The sequence below is a fragment of the Pomacea canaliculata genome, linkage group LG11, assembly GCF_003073045.1.
Source record: "Pomacea canaliculata isolate SZHN2017 linkage group LG11, ASM307304v1, whole genome shotgun sequence".
NCBI classification, from domain to species: Eukaryota; Metazoa; Mollusca; class Gastropoda; order Architaenioglossa; family Ampullariidae; genus Pomacea; species Pomacea canaliculata.
In genome coordinates this window covers 15747555-15759967 of record NC_037600.1, presented here as the reverse complement: position 1 = coordinate 15759967, position 12413 = coordinate 15747555, and the positions used below count along the sequence as shown (strand labels likewise).

Sequence of the window (12413 nt, the reverse complement as noted above, 5' to 3'; positions counted from 1 at the left end):
CTGGTATTCTTTGCTCTACTGTCGCACGCTGTCCTGCTGCTTACCTTGGGGCACGTGCTTTATAAGTTAAGGGAAAAGGATTATGAAAGGAAATGATTTGACAAAAAACAAAACAAAACAAAACAAAACCACTCAGCTCACTGCCCATGGAAAGCCACGAGCATTGTTTTCAATTGAGCGGCTCCTGAGAGCGATATGATTAACAAGTGACAAGGTACATGGGATCAGGATAATCCAGTCACATGGTTGGTCAAAGCAACTCTTGTGTTGTTGCTGCAAAACTCAAGACGATACTTTGAACTATCAATATTGACAACCGGATGCAAAAATTCATTGACTGACTGTCGGTCGTAAGAAGCATCTATTCTTCTTCTCCGAAAGAGAATTGAAAGAATTGTTTTTAATAGACCCACTCACCGTAGATCAGGTAGGGAATATGGCACTGTTGCAATGCCCTGTCTTTCGCAGTCTGAACGCAGGGTGGAGTCTCTGTGTGTGAAGACCGTAACTGCTCGTGCGAGAAACTTTAGAGAAAGAACGAGCTTCGACTTGTCCGGTATTATTCGGCGAGCGCAGTCTCGTCTCGCTTCTTTCCATGCAAACAGTTTGAGGTTCGAAGATGCTACAATGTGCTCACACGTGTCACGGATGTTGAGAAAGGTGGCGCAAATAGTTTCTGTGGACAAGGGGTGTATGGTTTTCCTGCCTTGAATTTGATAATTGATAATTCCGCATGTCTTCTTTTACCAGTTTTAAAGAGTTGAAATGTTTTTTAGTAGCTTCTTTCTCAATTTCTTCTTGTCCATAACTCTAAAATGCTCATCAGAAGTTAAAGCTTCAAAGTGAACCGACGTTTACACAGGAAAAAGACAATTTCAGACGAAACTACAAATCCTCCTCGCCCCGCCAAAAGAAAAAAATATCTAGACGAACCTTTGTAAGTCGCGTTACACTCAAATCGCAATGGCGACATTAGAAGCTTAACCACATTCTCAAAAATATCGCATTGCATCTGCAACTTTTTTCTACCGAGTGCTCGCGTTAAGTGCAAATGCACATGCGCCATATATCACCGCTCTAGTTATGACACACCATTTACCAAAGGTAGTCTACACGGGTCTACTAGCTACAGTCAGGACGGATCCGCATCTTCTAGGTAGGCCTACATAAATTAAAAAATCATTTTATTACGTTATATCAATGGTAGTTTGGGACATCGCATATAGTAGGATGGAGATGCACGCACACACGCGAGAACGCGCGACGGCGTAGCCGCTGGCGATGGGGGGTAAGTACCGGGGCTCGTGACCGAGGACAGCGAAGTGGTCGACTAGCGACAGGACGTAGGCTGCGCAGGTGTGTTTGGGGCAGTGAAGCGTGGAGGTCGGGCTGAAGTAGAAGTTGTAGCTCATCGCTACGTCATGTAGTATGTAAAGTATGAAGATCAAGATTTAGTTATTATGTTGTACACGAGACATACAACTTCTACACTCACATATTTCAACAAAGAATAAATGAAATGATTCACATCACAATGATTAAAACAAAGAAATGAGAATGAGGCACACTGACAACTTGAGTGCCCGCATCAATAAAAAATGATCATTCGCCAGTATTGAGGTAGATATATTTCACAGTATATCGACAGGATAGAAGTAGACTTAGAGATGTGTTCTAGTTTTATTATTGCGACGAGAATTGACAAACGGCTCATTGATCAATATATATGTATCTAATTGGTGGTAAGACAACTTACACAGGACTAATTAGTGTATCTGACGATTTTAACATCATATTGCTGACATATGTACGTGTAGTGCTGCGAATACGACATGAGTGTGGCTACTAATGGCGGACAATACTTGAGATAACTACTGCTTAAGAGAGTCATTTATTGTTATTGTATTTAATGTTTTTTTTTAAATAAAGAATAATTTTTTTTGTATGTGTAGCGAAATGTCGGTGATAGATAAAGATCATTCGATGTTTGTTATGTGGGGAACACTAGGAGTGGATGGGTGATCAGTAAGAGCTTATATGTAGTGTACGGAGTAGAATTGTGTGAAATATTATTATTGATATTAGTTTCTTCCTCCTAGGTGTATGTTGATGCTGTGTAGTAAGAGTTATAACCCTAGTAAGTAAACTAAAACAATGCACCCCAGTTCCTGAGATGGTCAGTTACAACATACTTAGGAACGATGCAACAATCAATTTAATTAACTAATTAAAAGAGCTAAAGGGAAACCGGACAGACGTCAAAAGGATTTCACGGGTATCACTTTTGTGGACCGTTTTTATATTCCTGGTCTGGTCTTTAATGGTGGCATTGGAAGGAGTAAGGTTCGTGCCGTTATATTAAGTGCTCCGGGGAATGTGTCTTCTGTCTGAAGGGTAAATCACATTTCGTCAAAATGATATTTTTTGTTGTACATCGTTAAAAGGAGGGCGAAGTGGGTGGTGTCGCTGATCACTTTAACTAAAATCGCTAATAGTGCACGGGGGGGGGGGGGGGGATGAAGGGGAGTTAAGAAGAGACACGTGACCTGCAAAGGTGAATGTCGTGTTGTTTGCTTAATAGACGGAACAAAGGTTCCGACTAGTGAGAATGTTTGAAAAGGTCCTTGGCGTGGTAAAAATTGTGTAAGAGGGTGTGGCGGCATGCACTTCTTGACTCACTCAAAGCAATAAAAGAGGATCCGACGGTTGACTGTTTGTGTCCACGACCGCAAGTGTAGTGTCTCTCGCTCACTCTCTTTGGACACACTTGCGGGGTTCAGACAATTACGTGTTCTCTTTCACACAAAATAACAAAATGGTAGCCTGTAAAGTCCTGCCCACTGTTTACTAAACAAACAAATAACGTAAATAATAAATAATCTAAAATCCTAACTACGATGTATTTTTTCTGTATCTGTCCTGCGGAAACCTCCTGAATAATTTTAAACTTTTCTCAAAGCACTAAGTCTACAATTTCTAAACAACGCACCGTTATATTACTAAAAAGGTCTGACCACACTGAAAATAAGGAACTGGAAATCTTTTGTAAGGACCATGCAAAAATGTTTTTTTTTGTACTGTCATCTGTCACTCATTTTATTCCTTTTATTACAGATTTTTTTTTTCGGTCGCTTTCCTGTCCCCCTTAACCAGTGGTGGGCAATTAATTTTCCCAAGGGGCCGGATGAGAAACTGGGATGGTTCTAGAGGGCCGGACTAATAGTTTTACCAATATGTATATATAGGTATATTTACTGTGGCGGCCAGGGGCAGGGCCGGTCAGAGACAGGAGGCGGGCCGATCGGCTCCGCGGCCGGCGTTTGCCAGGTCTGACTTAACCAATGATGCCCCTACACCTGTCAACTCCACTTCCCTACTGCAGGCGGGTACCCTAGGACTCCAGACCTCCTGCACCTCCTCCTGTTTCGTCAGGCCTGCTTGTCAAGTATCCTCACTCTCGCCTGTTCCCCCCGAGAGAGAGACTCATTTTTTTGATGAGGGACAGAAAAGTCTGGCCTTTGAAAGCGCAGCAGTAGTTATGTATAACCCTAGATGTTGTGACAGGACTATGAGGAGAAAGATTAATGTGAACAACTTTACAAATCACATAAGGACTAATAAGTACTTTCTTATTTATTAGGGACATTTTCACTAAATATTTTTAACGCCTTATTTTAGTTTAAGTTTTTTTCATTTTCATAGTGTGACTCTACACGACATAATTGTTGAAATTCGTCTCAGAATCTGCACAGGACTTCGGGGTCGGGCCTCAGCTGCTTCCATCAGAGATCGTGTAGACAACATGGGAGACAGCAGTTAACATCACGGCAAGCAGCGGCCCTGTAAAACGATTACCAGACGCGAGAAGGAACAGTGTGCCTGACACAGAGATATGAACAACCAGAATACCATCCCCGTGTACAGCAAAAAAAGACATCGTCCCAATAGCGTGAAAGTCAATGAATTTATCATGGGTTAATGGTTTCTCATGAATGGTAAGTTTAATTCCTGTTTAAGAACTATGTATCGCATTGTAGTTTAATGGTATTGTAGCACTAGTTCTCCCTTAAGACATTAACTTTCTGTTATTTTAGAATAAGTGGTTACCTTAATATTGTCCTTTTATTCTTGGCCGACCGTGATCATTTAATTTTTTCTGACAATAGTGAATGTGGCTTTAGCAAGTGGAAAGATTAGGGTGTTTTACTCATTTACCGTCATTTTGTTGACTGCGCAGACAAGGATCCGTACTACTGTCTTCTAAAGGTTCTGGGTTCAAGTCAAGCAATTGATTGATGGAAGTCTGCTGGGCGGTTCGCGGATTATGGGTAATGATTCTCGCAGGTAGATTGGGTGTTCTCAATGTGTTCTCGAAGTCGTTCATCGCAAGACTGAGACAAATGATGCAGAGAAAGTTGAGCAACATCATTCGTGCAAACTAAGAGGTCACACCGCGTGTGATGTATCGTTTTGGTCAAATAATGCCACCACTTAACATGTTGGAGTAGCTGTAGTTTAGAGTCTATATGGTAAAATTCAGTAATGCCACGTTAATGATTTGTTTCTCGTCACGAAGACCGATTTGATTAGTTCAGTCTTATATTTATATCTAAGACAAACACAAAAACAAAACACGGTTTCATTGGTTCGGTTATACAAACATAATATATTTCTGTTTTAGAGTTCGGTGGTGTGCATATATCTGGCATATTATCAGTTCGTATTTTTACTGGTATAATTTGTATTTTATTATTTTAATCCAATTTTCATGGTAGGTATCTTTCCAGAGATTTGCTAGTCAGGTCAATGAGATAACATGAAATTACACTCCCTGACAATCAGTCTGTGAGCTTTTGTCGGTGCACAGTGTTTTGTTTTGGACAGGGCAAGTGAAATGTGAACTCCGTGGGTCCTTTACCAAAAGTTGAGACCAGCCTGTCGGACTGGAGACATGGAGCATTCTCGAAAGGACTTTTAGATTCTTGTAAAGTCCGTAACGAGGTGTCGCGGAAGAGAGGTTGCACGAACCTCTGGTCCTTTCCATAGAAATTAAAATTGAAAGAGTCATGTAATCTTGATCTTCGTCTTCACATTTCTTAATGTTTCTGATTCTTATACAACATGCATCGAAAATTGTTATACTTCTCAGTATTGTTTAACGAATCCTCTTCCATAACGACTCATTCAGTTTCTTTTATCCTAATTTTCTAAGAGATTATTGAATTCGTAAAGATTCGTGAAAGATTTACTTCGATAAGTCATACTTACTAAACATCGTGTCTGGCGCGCTTGTCAAAGTTTCTTGTGTTTTCATTATTCGCTCACTTTGTCCTCAGCTGTTTCCTGTGATAATCTTAATCAATCTCAATCTCAATATAATCATTATAGGGTACAAAACGTATAAGCGTGTCTCCATGATAAATGACTTTGGATGCCATTTAGGTTCTCTACTCAACATCAGAGTGTTTGGGACAGAGTTACTTCAGGAGGGCTCTTAGTCTGAACTGATCATTGGACACAATAGCAAAACTCCATCATCGAGAAGCTCTACCGAAGAATGAAAACTCTGCAATTTTGTTGTCTTTAATGTTTTCTTGGAGAATATACACTGATTTGGTTTGGAACATCGCTTAGCGAAGCCAGTTTCAGATAGACTGATGATCAGACTAATAACAGAAAATAGATTGGTTCAAGGTATCTTATTGTGTTTCGATGCAGTATTTAACTTTACGGTTACTGTACATGGCATGATAACACAAATGTAAAGAACAAGAATACCCCAGCGAATTTTATAATTTGTTGTTCATTACACTCTTTGTAATTAATGCCTTCTACGTATAATTCTGTCAGCTCAAATCAAAGAAGTCCAATATTCGTCTGGGAATCGGCTTCTTCTCGCGTGTCGCGCTCCAAGTGAGTTTTCAGCGAGACGCGTAGGTGCGTCAAGCGGTTCGATCTGTGGAGGGTTGCTCCGCCAGGAGTTTAGGCAGCCTGAACATCGAAAGAAGTCCTGCTGGAGAGGACAATATAAAGATATATAGCTTCTTCAAATTATTGTTGAAGTTTTATTTTGATATGTGAGATGTACATGTATGTATGTTATTATAATCACCATGCCCTCACCTATTCTAATATTATTGTCCTGTCGTTAGTCACAATGTTATGGACACAGTTACGCATATTAACGTCTACACAGTTTATCACACCCATTTTGAACGTTACCCTTCCTGTCATTGTGTCATCAAAACATTTGAGTCATATTTACCATTTAGTCATACAGTGGCACGTACGTCATCATCATCCACCATCATCCATCCATTCACTCCTCATCATCACCAATGATCATCATCCTTCCTCCTCCACATCATCATTGTCATCTTTATCACAATAGCATCATTGTAATAGACGAACTTACACTTACCTTGCGTAAGCATGACTTATTACACACACACACACACACACACAACGCTCGACGAGCCCCCGCAGATGACGACGAGGATGAGGATGAAGAGATTTATAGATGAATCGAATCGAAGAGGCACAAGTTCAGAGGATTGTCACTGAGAGAGTTATAAAGAAGATGGCGGACGAAGACTTTTATTTTCCCCCTTAGTTGGCCTTTTTGAGAGCAACCTGCTTTTCTCTCAAGAGTGACGTCATTTTCTGCTTCAAAGTGACGTGGACAAATGACGCACACAAACGGTCAGACACAAGACGTCCATTTAAACACGAGAACATCACGAGACCTACCACATCAGTTTTTTTTCTTTTCTCTTCACTCCTCTCTGCACATAATCTTCCAAATGGTTCAGACACATAACTCCACCTACTCTCGCCTGTTTGAGTTTCTGCTGCTCTGTGGAGGGAGGAAACGTCTCCAGTCACGTGCTGCCAAGCCTCGCGGTGAGCGCGCAACTCCTGCTTGATGTCGACCGCCAGGGGAACATTGTATTGGAGCATCTCACGTAACTAAACACAGTGATTTCATCCACATTATTAAGTATTAATTAATTTTAACAACGGTTCTTAATCTACTGCTTGTGTGAGAACCTTTACACGGAACAAATAGAAGTAATGAGAAACACCTTTCAGTGAACATCGATACAAAATAATAGTAATAACTAACTTACAGAGAGAAAGAGAGAGAAAGAAAGGGAAAGAAAGAGAAAGAAAGAGAGACAGAGGGGTGGGGGGGGAGGAAATAAAATATCGTATTTGATCAAAGATGGTTATATATTTTAGACATCAGTTTGTTTGTTTATTTGCCGTGCCAGCAACTAGGACTATATCACGGCAACAGACATCAGTTGATTTGGGCTTTTTTACGCTTTTTTTAATGAAGTGCTGCTCTGTATGACCCACCTCTCGTTACTCAAATACATCGTGGCGAATGAGGACATGATGATGTCACAGGTGTTGTCAGGTACACACTGCTTGTAGAAATTAGTGCCACAAACCAGAGGGAACACGTTGGTGAACTTGGTCATGTACGAGGTTTGACCTACCAGAGAAACAAAATAATATCGTCTGTTAAATTGCTAGAAAAATTTGAGAAAGGGAATTCGTCTGTTAAGTTTGTAGAAATAGTTAAAAGTTACGAGGGACTTAGTGCTCCCTCTATAAATACAATTACCGTAAATAGTTTTGAAGAGGCTGTTGTAGTCGTTGGATGCGTGATCTTCGTACAACACCTGAATCTTCAGGTCGGGTCCATGTTTGTTTTGCAAGTGGTCTGAAGAAATAAATAATCGTCGTATTAGTCTGTTTATTTAGTAATACTACAAAGACATGTATTTGTTAGTTCTTCGTTTGTTTTACAAATATAGCCATAAAAAATATGATTTCATAAATATAATACCATTGATTAATGATGACAATTACTGCTCTCATCCCCTTTGCGCTACTTCTTTGAAACTTGTACCGATGACCTTGTTGTATCAGTCGTAGAGACAGCTGAGGCCATCGCACGTACCATAGTCACCATGGGTGAACACGCTTTTGGTGACGGCACCGGCACGGCGTCTAGAAGATAGAAAAATCAACTTCAGACTGTTACGTTTCATTGAGATCAGTGGTTAGTAAATTCTACAAAAAAATGGTTTCTTGATAACCACAGAGACATGAAACGTGATATATAGACATGTGTCGTGAGTGTTTTTGTTTTTTTTGAAAGAAAGTATTTCCTTGTTTTAGAGTTGTAAATGTATTTTAAAAGCTTAAAAAGCGAAATTGTGCAGAAGACACTTTCTGGTGGTCAAAGTGAATTGCTAGAGGTCCGTCTATTAGCCACTCAGGTGTCTTAACCAAGCATACGAGTGTACTGAGATCCCAGTTGAATGCTTCCAGTTACGTTTTAAATTTTTACAATAGAAATAACAATGCAGAAGAAAAAATTTTCTGCACGCCGATGGTCTATACTGAAAGGCAATCGCATACTGTGGGACCCCTGGGTATGCTTGCCTTGCGAGCATTGTAAGAATAGGGTCCCCGCCATCCAGCCAGGCATGTCGTAAGAGTCGACTAAGGTGGAGACCTCAACTACTCACCTAGAGGTAAATTAGGTTGTGGCAGGACTAACAACTCTACCATATAAAAAATAGATGCTACGGAAACCAATGCCAGAATACTCGCTACGGTTGGCGAAGGTAATGAAACACGCCAGGTGACTGGACTTTTGACGGACGACAGCCAAACCCGAGAGGGAGCTGGCGCCACGACAATGGAATAGCAAGAAATAAAGTGCATAAATTGGCGGCATGTCCCATGTTACTTTTTAAAAATCAGGAAACCGATATTAAAAAAAGAGATAAAATCGTATCACTCACGTACCGATATAAGATAAAACAATTTCTTCACAAATGTCAACCGAAGGTTGTGCGAGTCTTCCGAGATTTTCGCCGTAGAAGCCAGAACCAGGCTGCCAGAAGTATTGAAAGGAAGGTGTCTCGGCACCTGCTACATCTCCAGACATCTCTCTTCGTATAATTGACGTAGCAGCGCCATCTGACGACCTCTTCCTTGACGGTACAGATGACAGTAACGTCAGATGTAGACATGGCGGGCGACAAGCGGCAGTCGCGTGGTCACAGACGGGGGAGAACAGTGCCTTCAGCATCTTACCAGCGCCCTCAGGTGTGAAGAGAGCCACATACTGCACTATACCACTCACAGGGAATGTTCAAGGAGCTTGTGAAACTCGTCTGCTGTCTGCAACAGGAAAGCAAACGCTGCTCAAGTAAAAACTTGCGAATGATATTATGCTACTACGTATTGCTCTGTACAAGTAAACAAGCTGTTGATTCGTCCCTATTACTATTTTTGATGCTACTTATGCTATTACAAGCATGTTTTTTGTTAGCGCAGTGTAGGAATAAGCACGTGAGTAATTGTGGGAGAGGGGTTTACAAGGTAGGAAGGGGTAGTTCTGTGAGACGCGTAAAAAAGAGGTTGATCTCACTTGATAATTACAGGTGTTTGTCCCTGTGCAGCTGGTATTCTTTGCTCTACTCCCGCAGGCCGTCCTGCCGTGTATCTTGGGGCACGTGATTTATAAGTTAAGGGAAAAGGATTACAAAAGAAAATGATTTAAATAAAAAAAAATCCACTCAGCTCACTGCCCATGGAAAGCCACGAGCTGACCTTTGTTCACATTGAGCGACTCCTTGACGAGCGATATGATAACAAAGGTGACGAGGTACATGGGGACACGAATAAAGCCAATCACATGGTTGGTGAAAACAAAAATAGGTATATGCTGCTGCAAACTAAAGACGATACCGGAACTCATCAATATTGACAACCTGATATAAAATTTCATTGACTGACTTATCGGTCGTTAACGAAGCATCTATTCTTCTCCGAAAAGAGAACTTAAAGAATTGTTTTAATAGACCACTCACCGTAGATCAGGTAGGGAATATCGCACTTGTTGCACCCACTGTCATTCGCAGTCTGAACGCAGGGCGTGTCCTCTGTGTGTGAAGACCGTAACTGCCTCGTGCGAGTAAACTTTAGAGAAGGAACGAGCTTCGGACCTGTCCGGTATTTTCCGAGCGCAGTCTTCGTCTCGCTTCTCCATGCAAACAGTTTGGGTTCGAAGATGCTACATGTGCTCACAACGTGTCACGGATGGTTGAGAAAGGCGGCGGCAGTGGTGTCTGTCGACATGGGGTGTATGGTTTCTGCAATGAATTTGATAATTGATAATTTGCCTGTCTTCTTCTTTACCAGTTTTTAAAAAATTGAAATGTTTTTAGTAGCTTCTCAATTTCCTTCTCTTGTCCATCACCCTATAAAATGCTGCATCAGAGTGTAATGCTTCAAAGTGAACAGACGTTTACACAGGAAAAGACAATTTCAGAACGAAACACAAAACCTCAGCCCCCTCGCCCCAAAAGAAAAAAAATTATACTAGACGAACCTTTGTATGTCACCGTTACACTCAAATCGTCATGGCCGACATTAGAAGCTTAACCCACATTCTAAAAAAAAATCGCTTACCATCTTCCAACTTTTTTCTGTTTTCACTTTATATCCAAATGGCTTATGAAAAGAAAACAACGGAAAGTAAACAGAGGACAAAACATAAAACAGAAAAGAAAGAGATGAGCTTTCTGATGACGGTGTTAAAAATACCTGAGTGCTCCGTTAGTGCAAATGCACCGTTTACCCCCCCGACCCCGCCTCGTACTTATGAGACACATTTACCCCAAAAGGTCAGTCTACCCAGGGTCTACTCGCTACAGTCGCATATGAGTAGGATGGAAGATGGCACGCACACACACACGCACACAGGGAGGGTAGAGGCTGGCGATGGGGGGTCAGTACTTGCCGGGTGACAGCCCCGTGACCGGAGGAGAGCGGGAGTGGGTCGACTAGCGACAGGTGCGCGGGTGTGTGTTGGGGGAGTGAAGAGTGAAGGTCGGGTGAAGAGGCCTGCAGTATGAAGACAAAATTTATAGTTTACTTACGTTTACAACGAAAAAACAATAAAACATCACACGATATTTCAAAACGACTAAATGAAATGATTCACCACTCACAACTGAAGCACTAAATAAAATGATTCACTTCGCTAATATTATATTTTTTCAGAGTTTCGATAGGGTAACAGTTGTTTGAGAGCTACTTTCTATTTTTTATGCGAACGAGCAGTTGGGCATTGATAAAATTAAAACTCGTGTAAAAACAAGACAGGACTAATTAGTGTATCTGGCGATTTAAACATCACTTTGCTGACATATGACTGTCAGACGTGGATAACCTGACATGAGTGTGGCCTACAAGTGGTCCGCGGACAACACTTTGAGAAACACTGCTTAAGAGGAGTCCTTTTGTTTTATGTATTTACATGTTGATCTTTTATAGAAATTTTTTTGTTGTTGTACGTTAAATGACAGTCCGTTGTTTTGGGAAAAGGAGGGATGGGACTCGTGAGCTGTGTAGTGGAACGAGAGAGACTATATGATTATTGTCATATTTTTCTCCTGCAGGATTATGTTGACGTGGGTAGCAGGAGTTATACCCTGTCCCCTTCATACCCAGTTCCCTGGGGTCAGTACAACTTAGGAACGCTGCATTAATCAATCAATTTAATTAACTAATTAAAAGAGCTAAAGTGAAATCGGATGACGTCAAAGGGATTTCACGGGTATCACTTTCTGTGGACGTTTTATATGCTGGGTACTGTCTTTAATGGTGGCATTGGAGGAGCTAGACTCATGTCGTTAGATAGGTTGCTCCGGGGAATGTGTCTTCTTCTGTCTAAGGGTAATTCACACTTCGTCAGAAATTATATTTTTGTTGTTCTTCCTTACAAGGAGCGGACGGGGTGGTGTCGCTGATTCACTTACTAAAATCGCTAATAGTGCACGGGGGTTAAGAAAGGGGGTTAAGAGAACACGTGACCTGCGAAGGAGAATGTCGTGTAGGTGCTTAATAGGTCAGAAGAAAGGTCGACCAGTGAGTGTTAAAAGGTCCTTGGCCTGTAAAAATTGTGTAAGAGGGTGTGGAGGCATTCACTGCTGACTCAGAGATCACCACGGTTGGGTTTGTGCCACGACACCGTGTAGTGTCTCACTCACTCCCTTTCGAACACACTTGCGGGGTCAGACAATTATGTGTTCTTTCAAAACAAATAAACAAAATGATTTGCCTGTAAGAGTCCTGCCACGTTTAACGGCCTAAACAAAACAAAAATAACGTAAACAACAACAACAACAACAACACAAAACAACAACAACAACAACAACACAACACACACAAACACACAACACTACCTACGATGTTTTTCTGTATCTGTCCTGCAGAAACCTTTGTAATTTTAAAACTTTTCTCAAAGTCACTAAGTCTACAATTTCTAAACAACGCACCGTTATATTAATAAAAACATTGTTGCCAACATGTTGCAATTA

At 41.2% G+C, this 12413-nt stretch overlaps 1 long non-coding RNA gene across 1 annotated transcript; it reads right to left on the bottom strand.

The window, feature by feature from the left end:
• Nucleotides 1–6926: 6926 nt before the first annotated feature.
• Nucleotides 6927–7733, bottom strand: LOC112574939. The gene is made up of 3 exons (XR_003101526.1): nucleotides 7634–7733; nucleotides 7363–7501; nucleotides 6927–6969 (listed from the first exon to the last, which is right to left on the bottom strand). It is a non-coding gene; the product is annotated as an uncharacterized LOC112574939 (long non-coding RNA).
• Nucleotides 7734–12413: the final 4680 nt, after the last annotated feature.